Source organism: Pteropus alecto, unplaced genomic scaffold, assembly GCF_000325575.1.
Source record: "Pteropus alecto unplaced genomic scaffold, ASM32557v1 scaffold3, whole genome shotgun sequence".
In the NCBI taxonomy this organism is placed as follows: Eukaryota; Metazoa; Chordata; class Mammalia; order Chiroptera; family Pteropodidae; genus Pteropus; species Pteropus alecto.
This window is the reverse complement of record NW_006442484.1, coordinates 40,449,929-40,459,258: the sequence shown is the minus strand read 5'-3', so window position 1 is coordinate 40,459,258 and position 9,330 is coordinate 40,449,929.

Genomic DNA, 9,330 nt, shown 5'->3' with positions numbered 1-9,330 from the left:
GTACTCATCTTTGGTAATATGGCTCCAACTAGCCTGGCATCCTATACATTGCTTGCTTGCTGGCTTACCAGATAGTTACTAATATCCTGGGTCAGCAAAACTAACAGAAGCCAAAAGTTTAATCATGACAAATCTAACTTCTATGACAATAAATAAATAAATATATCCGCCTAACAATGGAAGGAAACTTCTCTATTAAAAAGACAACCAAAAATCCTATAGGAAACATGAGACTAAATGACGAAAATTTAAAAGCTTTCCTTCTGAGATCAGAAATGACACACTACTGTCCACTGTTATCTCTTCTATTTTTCTATTTAACACTGTATTGAAGTCCTCAGCCTATGTGATAAGCAAAAATAATAAATAAATAAATAAATAAATAAATAAAATGGAGGGCTAGTACTTGCGCTTTCATTGCCTATAACTTCCTCACTCTGCAGTACCTCATCCCTCATCCACACCTGGGAGTATTTCCCTATGAGATTTTTAGTTTATTCTTAAAACCCAGAACTCTAAAACACTAGTTCCACTACTCATACATCTTCCCTTTAGTCTGCAATGTACTAAATTACTGAACTGCTTGAATTGATTCTTTTAAACCTGTGTTCTGGGTTATACATAAGTTTGTTCTTGGAAGCTTGCAAGGGGTTAGTGTGAGCAAGGAGGTGTGTGCTTTGTGGACTGGAATGATGTCAGTGAACATGGAAAATTGAGCTCAGTCATGGATGTATTAGATTTATCAAGGATCTTCCCTCGAGGATTTATCGAGGATCTTCTCTCCAGAGAAGGACCACTGATGTAGCTGATAACACTAAACAATATGATGTTGAAAACAGGAAAAATAGGATAAAAACTACAGGGGTAAAAATCTGAGATCTGTAAGGAAAATTAAAGGAGATAGATAAGGGAAAAAAAAAAAAAAACCTACGGACAATTCAAATGCAGTAGAAATCTGGGTAGCCCATGTTCTCCCTAACTTTTGAATGTCATCACCTACACTCTTCCCCTCGATTTTGCTTCATCCACATTGGCCTTATTGGTGCTCCTTGAACTTACAAGCATGGAGCCTTTGTGTTTCAGACTCTTACTGCTTGGTCTGCAACTACCCTAGATCTCCCAGCCATTCCTGCCAGTCAGGTCTTAGTCCAAATCGTCTATCTGTGATTGTCTGTGACCACTCAGTTTGAAGAGCCCTCGTAGTCATCGTGCAAGCTCACCATGCAACCACGTTGTTTCTTTGTTACTTCATCTTTTGTCACCCTGTGAAAGTACTTTGTTTGTATTGTGCACTGAATTATGTCCCTCAAATTCATGATAAAGTCCTAGTATCTCAGGAGGCAACCATATTTGGAGGGAGGGCTTTTAAGAACTTGATTAAGGTCTCTTTCCCATTTATCCATTCTATGTGCATATCTCTAAATGTCTCAAAAATAGATTATGTATATGAATCAGTGTTTACTGCAGAAGATGGGTGTTAACTTTTTACCAAATTATGATATCCTTGAAACTTCATTTTGTTCCTTTTTTGGGGAAAAATCAGATTTAGGTAATAAAAATTTCATTAGTGGTTAAAAAGAAATAGTGATTAAGGTAAAATAAGACCTTTGGGGTGGGCCTTAACTTATGTCCTTGAAAAAAAAAAAAGAGAGAGAGAGAGATTAGGACACAGACAGATAGAGGGAAGGCCATAGGAAGGCATACGGGAAGGCAAGCTAAGGAGACAGGCCTCAGAAGACGCCAACTCTGCCGACATTTTGATCTCAGACTTCTGGCTTCCAGAACTAGAGAAAGTAAATTTCGGCTGGCTGTTTAAGTCACCCAGTCTGTGATATTTTTTTATGGTAGCCCTAGCAAACTCTTTATTTCTTTGTTTTGTTTTTTCTCTTATTAGAGTGGAAGTTTCATGGGAACAGTGACGGGATCTGTCTTATTTACCCTTCTATCTTTGGGGCCTAGAACAATTCCTCTATAACTATTTTTAACTGATTGAATGGACCTGAGCCTTTGTTGTTCAAGTTATCTTTGGCTATGCAAATATATTCATTTTTCATTAAGCTGAAAAATAACCAACCTATTGCCTAAAGAATTGCTTCAAAACTTAGTGCCAGAGCTTAGACTTTCTCACCCCATTTTTTCAGTTATGGTTCATCAATTTTCCAGTTCTCCAACACCCTCTCTCCTCAGCTCCTCTCTGTTTCTAGACACTTCTCTAACCACTGTCCTATGTTTTCCTTCTCTGATGCCCTTTGTGCCGGGTCTAGGAAGCCGCTCTGGAGGGTGAGTTCTATTATCTGAGCCTGCCACAAAACTCCTCAGTTTCTGTGCACCAGTGAGAAGCTGGCACACACACAGAGAAATGTCGAATATTGAAAGAGTTGGAGACAAAGTGAGTTGTCATGCTCATCTTGCTTCCCAGCAGATGGGATGCTAGCTGCTGATAGCTCATATTCTACCAGCACTCTCCTGAGTGGATGTATTTGTTTCTCCAACAAACATTTATGGTACCCTATTACCTCCGGGCCCCAGGTGAGGCTCCAGGAATACCATCAGCCTCATACTGCTTATTCTGGTTGCTCCCCCCAGATCTCTTCCATATGACAGAGGCTGACCCCTGCCACCTGCATCTCCCTGGGTCCCCAGTTGGCAGTTTCTGAGTTCAGCCAATAGATGGCATGAGAAAGCAAGAGAGAGATGTCAAGTTATTTGCTATCCACCCTGGTTTACAGTCCCCACAGGGAGGCTTCTTCATGCTACTCCCTCTCCTGGTTACAGCCCAGAGTGGTAATGGCTTCCCATGCTTGCTTGCCTCTGGATGACTTACTTTTCTGTGTTTGATTTTATAACCTACCTATGCCACTGAAAGTAGTCTTTTTATTGAAGTTTTTACAACTCAACCATCTGATGGTGACTTATTTTCTGCCTGGATCCTGACCGATACAGGCTTTACATAAATTTTTTAACTTCAGTGTTCAGGAATGATAAAACTTTTACGTCCTCACGCTACATCGGCTTTGGGGATAATCAAGGGTGTGGTGCTCAGGCTCGTCACTGTGGTGATTGGTTCTGAGGGACCACTGCTTGCTGGTAAATTTGATGCACAACCTTTCACTGTTGCTGGCACTGTTGCTACTGATTCTGGTGAAGCAAGTGCAGGGTTGGTGGAAACAAAAGTAGGGAGTAGAAATAACATGTGCCTAGGTTGGATGTGGCAGGTTGGAAGTGGCCCAGCAAAAAGGAAGGTGGCCTAGAGAGAAGCTTAGTTGCATTGTGGCTATTTGGGAGAAGATGCTAATAGAGTTAGGCTACGCTGTGCTTAAAGAGCCAGAAAAGTTCATGGCTTCCCAAAGCGGTGGATTTGCTTGCCCTTTTTCTGTCTCAGAGAAATTTTGATAGTTCATTAGAATAACTCATGCTTGGAATTAGAAGATTGTTGGGGGTGGTTATAATATTTATAAGATTTTTTTTCACCATATTGGTGGTGGTGGGGTGGTGGCGGTGGTGTGTCTGTCTGCATGTCAGTGCTATTTTACAGCTGTTAATATATTAGATGTCATAACAGAAGTAGGCAGCCGAGGAAGACAGTTACCCAGGAAAGACAGAGAAGAAAGGAGAGAAGGTCTAACAAAGCGGAGACCCAGAGAAATGATGTCCGTCGAGGTTCAGTGAGGTGCGCAGACATACACTGAGAGGAACAGTCTGGTGTGTGCTGTGCTTTGAGTTGTTTGTCCTAAGTCGCTCTTTTATAATTTGGAAAAAATCACTATAGTCTGATATACTTGAATGAATATCTCTATAAATCACATTTTTTTTTTCCAGAATGAAACACTACATAAAATTTAACATTGAGGTTCTTAATTTTCAAAGAGATACTGTAACAAACATATGTTATATGTAACATATAAATATGTCAAGACTTTGTTAAATGAACATTTTTTAAGTGGAGCACAAGATGAACTGGGGTTCAACGACAGACTACAAGAGAAACTGCAATAGAAAGCTTTATTATTCACAGGTCCTGGGAGAAGTACATGGCATATCTTGAGGGGCCACATGGAGAGGTCGAGGCAGGGTGCAGGCAGAGAGACAGGACCTGGGGCATATGCCTTTATTAGGACCCGTGAGTAGATTGCTTTGGGGTTCCTGGGCTGAGGTCAGATTGGTCAATTTAAACCAAAAGAACGGAGTTTTGGTAAGGTCCATGGGGGTCTTACCTAAGGGGTATGTATGGTATATAGGTGCTGGGAGGCAGGGGAGACTGCTGATCACAAGGGATTTTGGAGAAGTCATATCAGGAACTTATATTTGCTTGTGACCTTATGGGCTGCTAGCCAGGGCATGCACCTACGTGACGGGCTACTGTCAGTTCAAGGTCCCTGCAGGCCATGCGGTCAAACAAAATGAAGGCCGAAGTAGTGATACCATAGAGTAACTTAGCTAAATTCCTGACAAAGTAACATATCATATAAATATAACATACTTGCTCAGTATTCATCGTGATTATTGGAATTTGAGGAGGCTTGCAAGAAACTAGTAGGATGATGCAAGCCCTGAAATAAGTCTTGTCCAGGAAGGTATGACATATCACCAACACAAGCTATGTGGCGCTTACAGAAAAAGGGCATTTACACTGTTCTCTTAATACTTATCTTTATTATGAAAGTGTTTCCAAAATAAAATGATCCTCATAATAATGATTGCTTCCAAAGATCAAGGATGAATAATTATATTTTCATATAAAAATCAGCAAACACAATAACAATACATAAGATAATTCTAATCGGCTAACAGTACATCATTCCATTTCTGATAGAGATGCTCAAGCACTGAATTGTCTTAAGAAAAAAATAAGGTTTTGTCACCTATCCTATTTCTTGCTGCAAGTTGAAAAAAATCAAATCCCAAAACTACCCACCTCCCCCTTGCATGACAACAAATGGCTATCGAGGTAACTGATTATGTGGGCAAAGAGTCTGATGAAAAGTATGAGCTTAGAGGCTTCATGAAACTTTTGGAAATCAAACGTGGAGGGTGTTTTCCATGTTTAAATAATGAAGCGCTAAGTTAAAGTTCCCGAATTGCCACATAACTGTTCCTATGACAGAGCTAATTTCTCTTTGGCAACTAATCTTTAAAAACCCCTAACTTTTTAAGGGAAGTTTTACAATGAGAGTTTTAAAAATTACTGTAGATCCAAAAGAAAAAAGTTATCTCTATAAAATCTATTGTTTTTACTTAACATAGAAATCATACCAACAGCTGTTGTTCCCTGGTTTCCAGGCCATGCAACATACATCAAAATAGGAAGTCAAGCTTTCATGGACCTGTGTTAAGGAGAACAGGCTTATGAGGATACAATACTTTTTAAGAAAAATGGCATCAGGCAGAGAAGAAACTGTGGGTACACAACTGATCCAAGGGCTATTGGAGAAAAGTGACAGTATTCTGGCTTCCTTCTATCAAGAGTTCCAGGAGGCGAGATAAACAACCCAGATTTTAGGTTAACGGTCTCCTCCAGTGACTTCCTGGGCAATTTTGAGAATACTTGGTCTTGTGGAGACACCATAGGATATACCATCTGGCAGCAAAGAATTTTTATTTCTTTGATCTGATGGGGTCTTAGTTTGTGGGCATTTGGTAATGTGTTCCTCTCAAAGGCTTCAGGTTGAACTCAAGTTGGAAATACCTGGAAAAGACTAAGGTTCTCCTTTGGGTGTCTGCAAATCGTAACAACAGTTACTTATGATGTTTCATGTTCTTTAATCAATTTACTCCATGAAAGCCAGCATCAGGTATGCTACCTCTGAGTACATATTAGAGGAGTTTCACCACCAGAGTGGACAAAAGGACAGGCTCCCTCAGCATCTACTGAGCGCCCCCCAGGGGAGAGAAGGAGACTGGTCACGAAGGCAAACCACAGGGCTGGTTTCTGGCCTAAGAAGAACAAAAATGTGGCCACAGTGAACCAGTGCTAATTACTATTTGGTAATTTGAGAATGGCATGATTTCATTTTACCAAGAGAAACTTCAGTTGACTCTGGCGACAACGATACCTTCATTAAAAATATATCTTGCTGCATTTTGCATGACTTCAAGAATTGTTTATGACTTTTGAAAGTATTCTTCTATAAACAGCATGCTAGACAGCAAATGCAATAACTAGAGCTAATTGCATTTTCTCTCTCCATACAAATTACTTAGAAACTGAAAATGCCTTGTTATCACTTTCTCATCAGGCTGACTTTGATCTGATTTTTTCTTATTTGAATTCCAGAAACATTTCCGGGCTGGTATTATTTGTCTACAAAGCAAAGATCAGCCAAAAGGAAAGAGAAAAAAAAAAAGAGTCAACTAATTGGACTCTTAAGACCTCAAATAGCACATGAAGTGTAAACATATAATCTTTTATTTCCAAAGGATTTCTTGAAGCCTCTCTAGACATCGCGATATCATCACACATACTGGTAAACGGAACCTTTTAACGCCTTTGGAATTATTCTGTATACTTTTATACTTCAAATTAAGAAAAAATACTCAAATATTCAGGCAACTTTGGTATTAACATTTCCAAGAAAGGTACAAAATAAGTATCGTTGCAAAATCATGAACAGATTAATAACAATCATGAGTGTCCACACAATTCTTTGTGAAGAGCTCTTTTGCAAAGACTCAGATCAGCTGGAGTAAAATTCCATTTTTTACTTTGGTCCGAATCACGATGAGGTTGAAATATACAAAGTGGAAGATTCAGTTAATTCTACCTAAGGTGAAAGTATTCAATTTGCTCAAATTCAAACTCATATACTTGGAATGGTAAGTTTGGCAACAGAACTAGACATTTTGACGTTTACTCACCATTTTAGCTAAAGGTGGTCTTATCTTACCTCGCTAAAAAGTTATTTCTCTCACCCAACTGCTTGCTTTCTTTGGAGAACCTACCTTTCTTCCTAGCTCTTCTCTGTCAGGGGCCAGTTTCATTATCTGATAGTATGTCAGAACACCATTGTCCAGCAGCCTAGCAGGAGGTGAATGTTAATAAAATCCTGGGGTGAAGCAGCAATCATATACATTTTTTTCCCTAAAATATAATTCGATAATCCAAAACACTGAGAGTTACTTCCCTATTCTCAAGTCCTATAACTAAATTTAGAAATGAGAACTGCATTTGGCTTATATGCTGGCCTTAGGCCCCCTGTGATCTGGGCATATTTAGCTTTGGGGCTAGAGGTTGAAAAAATTCTACCACTCTCAGCTGTGTCGGCAGCATGAACAGGAAACTGAGAGGGAAGTGGGAAGTTTCTGTTGTCCATGGTGGATGATTTTTATCCAAAAAAATATGGATAAGGATGAGTCAGTGATATTTTGGTTTCATCATGTTTTTGGAGAAACATTATACATACATAGATCATACATGTTCATATCATTTATTGACCCAAGGCCAAATTCTACTTGATTTGCTACCTTTTTCCCTCACTAAGAGATCTAGAAGCGCTATAACATTAGAGAATAAAAGATTACTTTTTCTAGATTCCTTCCTACATATCCCTTGTACCCCAGGAAAGTTCGAATGTAACCAGGAGGAAGGCGATGTCAACACAGGTTAAGTTAATTAACGGGAAATGACACTCACTAAACTACAGTTGAATTTACAAAATACACTTCCACAGCTATGGCCTGGCACAGGTAGAAGGTAAGATGTCACATATATTTTTCTCTCTCAGCCTCTCAGGCCACCATGAGAGAGTAGTAGACAGAGATATATTATTCTTCACCTTGAAAGGCCTACAAACACCATTCTGATTAGTCTAAAAGAACTCTTTGCCCTAAAATGTAAAAGTAAATAAAAATCTGTAGATACGTTGAGGATTGTGTAAAGTTAATGCCATCAGCCAGAGAGGCTCTAAGTATCCCCAGTCCTCCTTCTAAGTGACTTTTGGGAAAAACAAAAGATTGTTGAAGTTCTTCTTTGCTAAGGACAGACTCAACTTACTTCATTTTATGCAACTCGTCTACACCTTTAAAATTAAATTAGCTTATAAATATAAGCTAATCGTAAGACGATGCTAAAGAATGTCAGATGATCCAAATTCGAATACACTGTGGTTGTGTGGTTTATTTTATCCATTGAAAGGACCCACTCCAGACACTAAAGCAAGTACAATTCACTCTTCTCTTCAATGGATTAGCTGATAAGAAAAGAAATTCGACTTCTCAAAAATTTTCAGCTATAACATGCTTGCTGTTACTTTTTATTTATCTGTTTCTTGGCAGATGTTCAGATGACTAACAAGTACTTCTGATGTTTTATGATCAGTCTTACAAACTCACACAATCTACAAATTACACTGGTAGACATATCTCTGTTTTGTGAAATAAAATAATAAGAATTAGTTGCACTGTTTTCTCCGTAAACATCAGACATATTTCCAAGCCTCTTCAGTTATTACTATGGACTATATCAGAAACATACTATTTTGTAACTAGATGGGGGTAAGACTTAGTATTACATTGTGAGGTTTTTGTTTGGGAGCATTCTTTTAACTATTATCTTACAGGTTGTAAATTTGTGAACACAAAAATGTAATTTTTCAGAAAAACTGAACTGAATGTGAATGGTTCTGAGCAAGACATACACTCTCTAGTAGTTTGCTGTTGTCTTCACTATGCCCTGATTCACATATTTATATTAATACACTGTGGTTTTGGGCTATTGTTTTAGATGATGGTCTTTTTGATTTATAAGTATTTGTAATACTTTTTTATTCCCTGTTACTAGAAGTTAGAAGAAAGGAGATAAAATCTTTGGTTTATGTGTATGGTTTTCTAATCTATACATAAATAACACTGCTATGTAAGTGATAATGGAAACTTTTTATTCAGTAATCTTTCTCATTGTCAATCTTGCCATTGTCCAGTCAAATTTTTGTGTTTTTTTTTTTTTTTTGGCAATAGCTCTGTCTGAATAAAAAACCCGGTAAACTGAACAAGTCTTCAAAGAAGCAAACAAAAGGACTCAAGAGTGCAATGCTGCTCATTTCTGAGTAACAGGAAAGTCATTCTGGGTTATGTTTAGGGAGAAAAGACAGAGTAAAATAGTCTTTATCCCATTGGCTTCATCTCTCAGAAAAATAAAAATATCAGGATCAAATACCAGATAGGGCACTTTCTTGAAAGCTGGTGCAATAAAGTGCTTTGCACTATAGAAGTGACTTTTGCAAACTCTCAAAACTCTTTTTCTGTTTAAAATATACTTAGCTTCTTTTTTTCACGACATGACAGAAGACAGCGCTAATTTCATGGGCAGTGGTATAATCTGGTTGAGCCACTCTT